Below are 13,304 nucleotides of genomic sequence, written 5' to 3' on the forward strand. Positions count from 1 at the left end.
CCTGGCACAGAATCGCAAATTTTTTCAGCCGCCCTCATAGCCCAAGGCTGTCAACCCGTCGTGCTCGTCAAGACTAAATTTTTTGTTGTATATTGTGATCGTTATAGATGCAATTGGATTCATTCTTGCTTTAAGTATTGGCCGGGTGAGATGTTCTGCACTTTTGGGAGAATTCGAATTTTTAGACAAAAGCAGGCTTATCTTGTTGGCTGAATTGCAAGACTTAGTCAAATACAAGAATTTTGGGACTGACTCCATTTTCCGATCTAAAATAAGCCTTCTTATCAGCTGTGCGGAGAGGCGTCTAGCATCCGAAGCACCGTCTCAATTGTATAAATTTTTAAGCTGTGCGCTTGTACTAGTTTCTATGGTGTCTACAATTGCTAGCTGCATAGTGGCCATTCAAATGATATGTTAGTAGGTATCTTGTTTCCTATTGTCACTGCTTTGCTATTTTTTTTTCCTCCCGTTCTTTGCTAACTGATATTGTTTGTCTTAGGTCGCCGGTCATGACATTCATTGTTGCTGAAGAAGACTTCGGATGACATTGCTATTCCCTAATAATTTTGGTTTTAATTTTGTTTGGACAGCTTAGGTTATTAGATAGTCTAAGTAGGGATACTCCATTGAATTGAAGGCATTTGTTTAGTAGGTCGCCTGTTATTGTTCATTTCTGTTTTCTCAGCTTTATTGAATTGAAGTGATGTTTTTACGTACTATACTGTAAATTGAATTGAATGGAGACATCAGTTTGCTTTCATCCGTATTGTTTCCGACGTATTCATACCTCAAAGGACTGGATTTGATAGAAAATTCTCAATTCATGTTTATATAATGGGCCATAGTTGGTGATTACATCTATGCCATGTTCAAGTAATCTCAATTATTCTTTCTCTTGTTCAGAAATTGCCCCCATTTCCACTTCCTTCGCATGACGTGATTGTTAAATATTGCCCCTCACCTGAATTTGAGGTATCCTTTACATTTACTGCCTTTATTACCTGAGAACTTGTGTCATTCTTTCTACTTTCTGTAAGCCGGGCTTTTCATATTGATGCTGCATTTATTACATTTGATTTCCTTCTTGCAGCGGAATACTGTTGCTTATGATGAAGGACAACCACACGGTGACCTTGAGGAAGCCCTTGTTCTTCGTGATGCTATATCTGATCTTCCAGCTGTATGATTGTTGTGTTTATTAGAGATCCTTTTTCATTTTAATAGATGTATCTATTTAGAAATATCTTTTTACTGGAATAATAGATGTACACTTCTCAATCCTGGTTCTTTATAGGAAGGACGTGCGTAGAAATTTCAGTTAAATGGATAAGATTTTATAGGATGCATAAGTAGTTGGCTCTAGGACTTGCCAAAGGAGCTGAATAATTACCGGAACCTTCTATAATCTCCTATAAGCTAACTATTATTTATTTGCCAATTTAATTTATTGCGTTGTGTTCTCAGTGATTTAGCTGAACTATTTTGGATATCTAAGCAATAACTTAGTTCTTTGTCTGGCAACATGTCATTAAACTTTACTCTTTCTGAATATACATGTACATTGGCAATTGCAGGGTCGAAAAACGAAGCGTCAAGGCTGGAAATTAAAGTGAGTGATACTATATGAACTTGTCCTTTCCGGTGGTAAAAATGTTGCCCTTTTCTACCTTTTTTTGGTCTTGTAGCACGTCTTCACTCCTTAACGTTATGTTTTCTCATTATTGTAGCGCTGGTGAAGAAAATGAAATCATATTCAATGTGGAATGCCATTATGCTCAAGCTAAGGTTGCTGGTTTCACTTTCAATATCGGAGATTGTGCATATGTGAAGTTAGTTATTAGTTATCTCTCCATATATCTTCTTCCTTTTGCGAGATATTCATCGTGACCTATATTTTAGATTATGGTGGTGCTGATAAGAATTGGTTGAATTCTATGACAATCTAAAAGCTTAAACCGTCGGAGAAGGAACACTTCTATTTGTTTGTTTTAAAGTTTGTAACATGGCCCTTTACATATGAGCCTATTCTTTTTTTTTTTTGCTAAGCACATGAAAATATTTTTTCGATGGGTGACAATGAGACTTGTTCTAGAACTTTTACCTACTCTGCCACTATATTGAATTGTGTAACTATCTCATCTAAAAGTAAAACCTATTAGAGTGGAGACATGTGTTTTCCTGTGTAGGTTTACGACAACATCAAAGCTTTCTTTGTAACCACTTTGACAACATTAGGCATGCTCAATATCTTTAGAAAGCTGATGATAAAAAGTACTTGCAGTAGTTCCTTACACTGGAGGTTGAAATCTTTCTATTTCTTTATATTTGTGCCTGAACTATTTGACATGAAATGATACAAGTCTTTGAAGAATAATCTATATCTTTATTACAAAAAAATTACTTTAAACAGTTATAGTAGACTTCTGAAGTGCTGGGTAGATTAGAAGGTGACATGCCTAATCTTTAACATGTGATGGGGCAATAGTAAGAATACTGATGAACTTGGAACTTGTCCCATACATGCATAACTTGTAAAACACACACAAGGTACTTGTAAAAGCATGAATCATCAAGCACCAAAGGGTGGGTAGAGAATCATGAGGTCTCTAGTTCAAACTCCAGTGAAGACAAAAACACTCGATTATCTCTTCCAATATGGCTAAGCCTTGGTGGACATGGTTACCCGGTACCTGTAATGGTGGGAGGTAGCAAGTACCTGCGCGAATTAGTCGAGGTTCATGCAAGCTGGCTGGGGTACCACCATTATGAAGAAAAGCTTGAATCATCAAAGCTTTCATAAACTATGTACCACCATTATGAAGAAAAGCTTGAATCATCAAAGCTTTCATAAACTATGCATAAAATCAAATAATTTATTAAAAATAATTTATTATTTTAAGTTATCTCCAACTCTTTGCCTATAGTTTCTTCGAGGACTCTACTCCAACGAATGCTAATAAATTCTCCAACACCTAGGGAGAAAAACCTAGACATGTGGTATACAACCTATTGGGTTTCAAATACGTGCTAGAACCCTAATCATTAGTTTTCATCCAATATCTCAATCTTGAACTTGGATGGCAAACACGGTTTCCATTAACCCATTGTTGAATTGTGCGAACATATCATATTTAGAGAGAGCACACTTTTATTCATTTCATTATGTCTTCAACAAGTCACCTCACGTGTGGGTTTGTCTTATTCTTTTATGGGCCAAACACGTAAAAATTATTGGTCCGGTAAAACTTGAACCCAGTATCTTTGCTTGCCTGCAGCGATATTGAATTGTATGACCATCTCATCAAAGAATCTTAAGCTGTCAGAGAAAGCACACTTTTATTTATTTTATTAAATTTTCAGCATCCATAATGAAATTCAAGCAGAATCATGAATTTAGAGTTAGGTCATACCTTAAATCTTAGAGATCTCTTGAAGTTGCTCTCTAAATCTCGTCTAGAATAGCTCTTTGACTTATAGTCTTGTTTTTCAATGGCCAAAACGTTTAAGGGCTCGATTTTTGTAGTACAGTGCAAAACATAGCAAGTAGACACAAAAGCTCTTAAATTTTCTCGTAATACGCGAAGCCCACTGTGACCGCGGTGATCCTCATTTTGATTCTTCACCGCCGCTGTGGTGGTTGGTCTCCCTCTCCTTTTACACGTCCTCTGTGACCTCAGCGGGACTACAGCAACTGCTGTGGTACTCTGCCCCTTTCCTCATTTCTTTGAAGCTTCACCATGACCACGGTGAATTTCTGGTATGAGATACTGGAGCATCATTATGTTACTTGAGAATTCATACCAGTCCTCTGAGGAAATTCGTATGTTTTGTCTTTGTCATGCTAAGATAACATACATGACATTGGGTGGATGCTATTTCCGCAAGTAAGTTCCTCATTTGAAGTTCATATTCTAGCAGTCCTTGCTGCTGCTCACTAACACGAGTTTGTCACTTAATGATTCAACTTCTCTGATCCTCTATCTGTATAAGGCGAAAGGAGATTCCTGCAACATAGTTAGATTGAGAAGCCAGATGTCACCAGAAATAACTTGGTATTATTGTGTTCTATGATGTTATATGTTGTTAAACAACCTGATGTTTGAACTCAATCGTTTTTTCCACGGTGAGATGCCAACACATGAGAAGAAAAAATTATTTTCAAAACTGATACAAAACATTGAAATTTCTTTGCCAGCCATGTGACCTTTATGAATCACTCATCTGGCTATGTCTTGAAAAGAATGTAAGATTGACATGTTGAGCAATTCCTTCAGGGTGAAGGCAGGAAAAACCATATTGGCAGGATCTTGGAGTTTTTCAAGACAACAGAGGGTGAAGATTATTTTAGGGTACAATGGTTTTTCAGAGCTGAAGATACGGTTTGTATTTTTGATAAGAGTGTTTTCTTTCACTTAGTGTATTGTATTTGAAGCCCTATTTTCTGATTTATTCGTTTGGACATTCTCTCTGCATAATTCTTTCAGGTGCTGAAAGGTGCTGCTTCTTTCCATGACACAAAGCGCATATTCTACTCTACTTTAGAGAATGATAATCCACTAGACTGCATTGTTTCTAAAGTCAATGTGGTAGAATTACCAGCCAGCGTATGCTCCATCCTGATATTCTTTTCCTGTTTTTAAAATTGCTTAAGATTACTCTTGTTAGTTCCATTGTTCACTATTATTGACTACTGTGCTGTTTCTTTTGTTTTTCTGCTCTTTCCTCTTAATATTTGTGGTTGAGGATTGCTCCTTGAATATTTTGCAATTTTGTTACTACTGCAGAATGGTTTGAATAGAAAGGATGTTCCACCTGCTCACTTTTATTACGACATGGAATACTGTGTTGACTATTCCACATTCCGTACATTGGATAATGGTAAGTTATATTGATACAGATAATCTTGTACTGTCCTATGTGCTCAAACAATGTGAGAAAACACCTGATGACGTATACCTTCTGTAATAAGTCTTACTAAAATAGGTAGCATTGGATGCTCATGACTTCCATTTGCAGTGTTTTTCAGGAACATGACTGTTCTATCAATTATTTTGCTTTTAAATTTTAACTTTCATAAGGAAATTTCTGTTGACATGGATCTATTTTATACTTTTATTTGTTTGTTAAGGATGAGATGTGAGCTGCATAAGTGTCACTTTCTTTTGAGAATGATGAATACGAATGTATTAGATCACAATTAGTCAGATTGAGACGTTGTGTATATTTGGTCTTATTTTTTATATATTAGAAATGACATAAAATATTGAGAATGATAGCAGTAGTTGATCCAGAGTATGGATTCGCATTAGTTGATGCCACGTGGTGGCAAGTGAAATCAGGTCGGCTCTTTATAATTTAAGGGTTAATGGCATTGCTACTATTGTGCAAAAGGAGCATTCCAAAGTGTCCATGAATGTCAAGTTTTTCTTGCTTAAGATGTTGAAGTTGTATCTTGAATGTGAAGGTACCTTTTGTAGCTTACTTGTTAGTGACATCAAAATTTTCTAACATCCTACTTTCCGTCTGCATCAATGGCTTTTATCTTTATGATCCATCAATACAAGTTCAAATTTTGTAGTTTTTGGTTAGCAGTTCATATGGTACCATGCTGTTATTATAAATAGACTTCTTGCAGCAGTTTGTAGCATAGCTTGTAATCGTACCTAACCCGTTTCTATTTTTTCTCTACCAATATTGGTTAAAACTTTGCTTTTCTTTTGGACTATCCAGTCAAGAGCTTGGTTATCCCTTCGTTAGCTGATGCTTCATATAAGCCTATCACTACATATCCTCTGGAGGTATTGCCACGTTGTGAACCTATGACAGCGAAGTTGTCATTATTGGATCTATACGCTGGTTGTGGTGGCATGTCTATGGGGTTGTGCTTTGGTACCAAACTCTCTGGTCTTAAACTTGTGACGGTAATTAATAGAATTCTTATTCATATCTAATATCTTTTAAGTTATGCGTCTAAAATTTCTCTTTTTTACTCTAGAAATGGGCAGTTGATTTTAATAGGTCTGCCTGTGATACCCTGAAACTGAATCATCCTCAGACACATGTAAGCTTTTATTTTGTGGCAGTCATGAGAGATGTTATCAATGTGTTTGAGCTAATATTCAATCATAGTTAACTTTTTTCTTAGGTTAGGAATGAAGCTGTTGAGGATTTTCTAGAGCTACTGAAAAGATGGGTGAAGCTAATTAAAACTTACGGCTGTAGTAATTTCAAAACAAGCTCAAATTGTGAGCTAGACGACGCAGATGAGGGTGAAAACAATGATAATTTCCAGGCTGGTTCTAAGGCATCTTCTGGAGAATATGAGGTATTGAGATTGGTTGACATATGTTACGGGGATCCGAACAACAAAGGAAAATCTGGACTGCATTTTAAGGTATAAACTTTTCTTTCATATATTGTTGGTTTTCATAGTTTAATCTTAGAGTTGAAAACCTTGAGTTGTTTAAAGAGAAGCGGATCCGAATTGAAGTTAATGTGTTAGGTGATTATCAGAAGCCATGGGATTTAACTGCTGGAGGAGTGAATTTTAATTCTCGACTTTCTGCATTGTTTATTTTGACTGTTTTAGACTACAAGCTTGATTGTTGATCTTAGCTTTGTTATCGCTGGTGATGCTTTCTTCTTCTGGGGTACTCTTATAGGTGCGGTGGAAAGGTTATGATCCAAGTGAAGATACTTGAGAGCCAATTGAGAACTTGGAGTAAGTACTTGCTAAATATTGTTTCTTCCATACTTTACTAGTATCTTTCTTTTTTGGCTGCTCGAAAAATTTTGTTAGTTAATTTAGAAGCACTGTTTCTCTTTCTGAATATCCAAGCTCTTAACACTCTCCTTTATCATATTTGGTTTTGGAAGAATCTTAGAAGTACTATCAGCTTTGAAATATAAAGAAACAGACCAATTGATTTTCACACTGAATGTTCCCGGAAGTTGAAATAAGAAAACAAAGGAGTTTCTGAGGTTATGAAAATTCAGAAGATCTTAACATTTTGTTATGCATTTTCATCACATCCTCAATTTCATGTGCAATTCACTTATTGTTTTCTCAGAAATTGCCAAGACAGCATAAAAGAATTTGTTAGAAGGGGGCAACAATTGAAAATTTTGCCTCTACCAGTAAGTTACTTCCTCAATTGCATTTGCAATGATTACCACTAAATGGCACTGGAATCATTATCCCTGTTTAATTTCCCGTCCTGATTAATTATATTTGCAGGGTGATATTGATATGATATGTGGGGGTCCTCCTTGCCAGGGCATTAGTGGATACAATCGCCACAGAAATGTTGACGACCCGTTGTCTGATGAGAAAAACCGTCAAATTATTATTTTTATGGATGTCGTGGAATTCTTACGGCCTAAATATGTGTTGATGGAAAATGTGGCTGACATATTGAGGTTTGATAAAGCATCTCTTGGAAGATGTGCTTTAAGTCGTTTGGTACATATGAGATACCAAGCAAGATTGGGAACTATGACAGCTGGTTGTTATGGTCTCCCACAATTTCGATTGCGAGTGTTCTTTTGGGGTGCACTTCCGAGTGAGGTGAGTATATTCAGTAAACATATAAAAAAAATGGTACATTAGCCTGCTGTCATCAGAATTACTGAAAAAAAGCAGTGGCAAACCCAGATTCTTATACAAGCGGGTTCAAACATATACAGAAGTCCTAAAAAATAATCGGCAATAAAAGCGAAATTGAGTTAACAAACAACAAAGTTTACCTAGTGCTCTTTATTTTGGTTCTAACAAAACCTAAACAAAATATTTTTCTACCTTTACAATTTAATAATTTATTGAACTCAATTTTTTTACAAATTTTACTGTAACAAACATAAGTTTGATCTATATTAAAATACTAAAATCTATTTATTTATTATTTTTAATTTGACTTGCACTAACTGTTAACCAAAAAAAAAAAGATCTAAGTTACATTAATAATTTCATATAGAAATTTCAAAACTATGGGAAGACGAAGATAAAGTGTATAACGAGAAAACATGAAATTTTCTAGTTTAGTGCATGTGAAAATAGAGATGCAGGGCCAGATTAGCTGCCTGCATTTTGTAAAAGTGAAAAAACACCTAAACGTGCTGAAGCTTGGGTTCGAACACGCGAGTTGACCCCGCTTGAACCATCTGACCACGGCACAACTTTGATTAAGGGGGTTCAACTGCTGTATTTTTTTACCGGTTTGTTTCTTCGAAAAATAATTTCCACATAAAAATTGTAAAAAATATTTACGAAGCGGGTTCAATTGAACCCCCTTGAACCTACGTGGGTCCGCCCCTGAATAAAAGGAATAGTTATTTCTAAAGGAAAGGTTATTTCTTCTCTAAAAGAACAGTAAAGATCTTACACTGGATTTGGTAGAAAATTCTCAATTCATGTTGATATACTGGGCCATAGTTGGTGATTACATCTATGCGATGTTCAAGTAATCTCAACTATTCTTTCTCTTGTTCAGAAATTGCCCCCATTTCCTCTTCCTTCGCATGACGTGATTGTTAAATATTGCCCCTCACCTGAATTTGAGGTATCCTTTACATTTACTGCCTTTATTACCTGAGAACTTGTGTCATTCTTTCTACTTTCTGTAAGCCGGGCTTTTCATATTGATGCTGCATTTATTACATTTGATTTCCTTCTTGCAGCGGAATACTGTTGCTTATGATGAAGGACAACCACGCGGTGACCTTGAGGAAGCCCTTGTTCTTCGTGATGCTATATCTGATCTTCCAGCTGTATGATTGTTGTGTTTATTAGAGATCCTTTTTCATTTTAATAGATGTATCTATTTAGAAATATCTTTTTACTGGAATAATAGATGTACTCTTTTATAGGTTACATGGCATGAAACTCGTGAAGAAATGCCATATGAGATGCCCGCGGAATCGGAGTTCCAGAAATACATAAGATTACCTAAACATGGTAATTTCTCTCAAACATTAGTGCTAAAGCCTTTTTTATTGGACTCGGGCTATTTTCTCATGCTATTCTGTTTGCATTGATTTCTAATCAAAAGCAACAATTGCAATCTTGTGATCTGGTCTGAAAATTCTAAAAATAGAGTGACAAATGTTTACTTTGGTTAAGAGAAAACTGTTCCTATCAGTAACAAGACCGAGCTGATTTTGCGTACCTTAAGAAACAAGTTCTAATACATGCCTTGGTAATAACGACTCGTACCACCTAACGGATAAAGGCCTTTATTACCTGAGAAATGCGAAGGAAGAAGAATCATGTACAAGAAATTTAAAGTTCAACATATGGGATATGTTAACTTGCTGCAACTAATTTGAATGGCTGTTGTTCTTCATATTACTTGCTCTCTAATTTTTTTCTAAGAACTTTTATTTGATTGTATTGGCTTCTAAATCAATTTCTTCTTATGTGTGTGTTTTGTGTATGTATATTGCTCTTTCTGTCAGACTCAGCATTTTAAATTAACATTCCTCTGATGAGTAATTTGAAAACTGGGGGTGGCTAATTTTGGTTGGAAGTGTGAGGAAATGATTCAAACTGTTAGAACAAAGACTTACGGAATGGTCTAGAGAGAATTAAATATTAAGGCTTTGGGCACATGATGTGAATATGCAATGTTAAGACCCAGCATTTTAAATTAACATTACTCTGATGAGTGATTTTAAGACTGGGGGTGGCTAATTTTGGTTGGAAGCGTGAGGAAATGATTCAAGCTGTTAGAACAAAGACTTAAGGAATGGTCTAGAGAGAATTAAATATTAAGGCTTTGGGCACATGATGTGAATATGCAATGTGGGTACGGTAAGATTTTAAAAGTTGAAAAATTTAGCATCAAATTTTAGTATCTAAAGCAGTTATCGATTTAGAACACACACAAACTAACATATTAGCTTTGTGGCCCTCGCAATTTGTGGTGTCCAATATGAGTTTCTTAGTACTCTAATTTTCTATCTTGTTAAAAAGGGTGACTTCTTAAAGTTGTTTAAGTGAATATAAGATGATCAATGGTATTACAATTGCTTAAATACTTGGATAATCATATTATCTACATTTTACGGTGTAACAATGGTGCTTTAGGTACACTGCACAGATTAGTAAAATTTGCTACTTTGCATGCCAAAATCTAAATGCTAACACCTTACTATAGTATGGTATGAGGAATTTGATTTTCGCTACAAATTTCTCAAGGAATGTTCAGCTGAAATTTGAGGGGCAAGTGCAGAGATAGCCATTCTCAGGAATGCTATTTAGAGATTAACCAATACTTTTTTTGTCCTGAAGTTTTAAACTAAAAATCTAAACTTCAGGACAATCCAGAACACTTTTGTCCCGAAAAATTGAACTGAAAAATTGAAATTCAGGACGCACCGGCTAATTCCTAAATAGCAACACTTTATAGTGGCTACTTGGTGTCATTTATATGAAAAAGTTGAAATGCTTCCTGATTCACATTCCAAATATCTCATGGTGTATGATAGAAAGTTATGTTCAAGTAACCGTCATCCGAAACTAAGAGAATTGATTAATAATTGTTAAAATGAAGAATATATGAACGTCCAACGAATTATACCATAAGATGGTACATGGTCTACTTGCCTTTTTTTTCATCCTTTGACCTCTTCACTTGGCATGAAAAGACTTACTCAAAAACTTCGAACAAATAAACTGATGTTCCCTCTCTCCCAGTTTATCTGACACTTTGGCTTCAAGATGTTTGTTTCTCTGATAGTATTAAAAAATATTATGTAACCATTGTTAGTAGTAGATTTCATAATATAGTTTCTCAAATTTTAGTCTAATACTTAAAATTACTGGAATGAATTCAGGTTCATAATTTATTCATGCTAGTGTCTATGAGCTGAATGCTTATCCTTTACATGTGGAAATGGTTCCTTCTTACTCCTTCAGAGATAGTGGGGTGTTCATCAACTAGAGATACGGAAACCAAAGATCCTGTTTTGTCTGATCATCGGCCTTGCCAATTAGCAGAAGACGATTACTTACGAGCTTGTCTAGTCCCACATAAAAAGGTTTGACGGTTGTTGTGTTACTGAAAATAAGTTTTTCAGATGTTTGCCCCTTAACATATTTCCATTGTAGGGAGAAAACTTCAGGGACCTCCCTGGTGTAATTGTGGGAAAGGATAATGTGGCTCGTCGTGATACAGAAGATCCAAAGGTGCTACCAAATGGAAAGCCCATGGTAGGCTATTTGTTACTATTGTTCTGTTAAAAAGTACTGACTTTATTATGATGAATTTTGTAAGTTATCGTAATAACGTGTCATTCATGCTAATATGAATCATTCTTGTGAAATGTAGGTTCCTGAGTGTGCCTTCAATTTTGAACATGGAAAATCTAAAAGGTAATGCATGTTTCCTTAGAAGCTTGTTATACTTGTTCTTATATCTCCTTTTAATTGATAATATCCAATATATATACTAAATCCTTGTTGAATTTGTAGGCCATATGCAAGATTTTGGTGGGATGAAACAGTAGCAACTTTAGTGACGTTTCCTAATCATCGTGCCCATGTACTTTGTGGTGTTATTACAACAACAAAAAACTGGGGAGGGTAGTGTGTGCGCAAACCTTACATCTACCTAGTGAAGGTAGATAGGCTGTTTCTAATAGACCCTCGGCTCAGAGAAGGTAAGAAGAAGAAGAACAAGAAAAAGAGGGAAGAGGAGAAGAAGAAGAAGAGGAAGGGGAAAAAGCAGAAAAGGAAGAGAGAAGAAAAAGAGGAGAAAAAGAATTAGTACCAATTAGTAACAAGGAAACACGATAACTGAGGCGAACTAAACAACATGATGTAATATAAATCTAAGAATATGAAGGGTCATGTCTTTAGTAAGGTGGAGCAGCGCCATGTCTTGCCTAATCATGTATCCCCAGTACTTCTTTGGCCTACCTCGATCTCTTCTCAAGCCCTTCTCCTCTTAACATGCCTGAACCATCTTAGCCTCGTCTCCCGCATCTTGTCCTCCACGGAGGCCACTCCCACTTTGTCCTGAATAAATTCATTCCTAATCTTATCTCTCCTGGTAAAACCAATCATCCATTTCAACATTCTCATCTCATACTCTCATCTTCTGCACATGGGAGTTCTTGACTGGCCAACACTCAGCCCCATACAACATAGTTGGTCGGATTACTATAAAATTTACCCTTAGTCTAGGTGTTGTTCTTACAATAAAATATGCAATATAGAACTTGTAGGCTTTTCTGAGCTTTCAATATTTTTCAGGCGGTCTTACACCCAGAGCAGGATCGTGTTCTTACTATACGAGAGTATGCAAGATTGCAAGGTTTTCCAGATTTCTATAGGTTTTCTGGCACTCCCAAGGAAAGGTATCTTGTTTTCTGATGAAAGTAATTATCTTTACTAATTAAAGATCGTAAGGCAATGAAAAGAAAACATATATAAATGCAGTGTTCGTCTCTATGAGAGAAATATCTCTGTGATTTTTATTATATTTGAAACCAATTTTTTGAGTTGTGTTGCATAATCTTTCTCCTTTCGACAAGACCAAAATACAAGAGAATGATGTTCAAATGGGAAAAGTAGCTACGTGGAAGGGGTGTTGCGAATTATTATTATTACTAAATTGTTAATGCACTAACCTTAAATTGTGGAATGAACTTGGTCACTGTTGTAATTTATCACATTTATTGGATCTCATTGAAGTAATTGCAGCCAAGATCTTCTCTTATATGTACATCTCAAAAGTGGTAAAGAGTTAAACAATATTTACCATTAAAAATGAAGAAGTGGTAAAGAGTTAACCATTAGCAATTGATTCCTCCCAACATATTTTGGTTTGATGTCATTCACATGATCATATGAGTCAAACTACTCAAGTTATTCCTTATATCTTATACCTTTTACAAGTATTTCTTCATCGTGTTTTTCATTTGGTGTAGATATTGCCAAGTTGGGAATGCTGTAGCAGTTCCTGTTGGGCGAGCGCTCGGGTATGCACTTGGACTTGCCTTCCAGAGGCTAACTGGAAATGAGCCTCTTATTAAATTGCCACCAAATTTCTCATTCTTAAAGCCTCCAATTGATGACATTGTTGTCTTGCAAAATTGAGTGCACATTCATCACATTCTTTCTTCATTCGCCAATTCAGAGCTACTATTGATCCATGAGTACACCATTCTATTACTTGTAATTTGAACCGTCGTTCATCGGAATGAATACAAATGGCTGGTCCTAACTAGATTGGGATTGGGATTAGACTCTTAGTTGATTGACTGATTATTGATCAATGAACTACCAAAACCTCTTTATATGA

At 35.8% G+C, this 13,304-nt stretch overlaps 1 pseudogene; it reads left to right on the forward strand.

Moving 5' to 3' along the window:
- Window positions 1-855: 855 nt before the first annotated feature.
- Window positions 856-13,304, forward strand: LOC104099726 (DNA (cytosine-5)-methyltransferase CMT2-like; annotated as a pseudogene).

Source organism: Nicotiana tomentosiformis, chromosome 12 (genome assembly GCF_000390325.3).
Source record: "Nicotiana tomentosiformis chromosome 12, ASM39032v3, whole genome shotgun sequence".
NCBI classification, from domain to species: domain Eukaryota; kingdom Viridiplantae; phylum Streptophyta; class Magnoliopsida; order Solanales; family Solanaceae; genus Nicotiana; species Nicotiana tomentosiformis.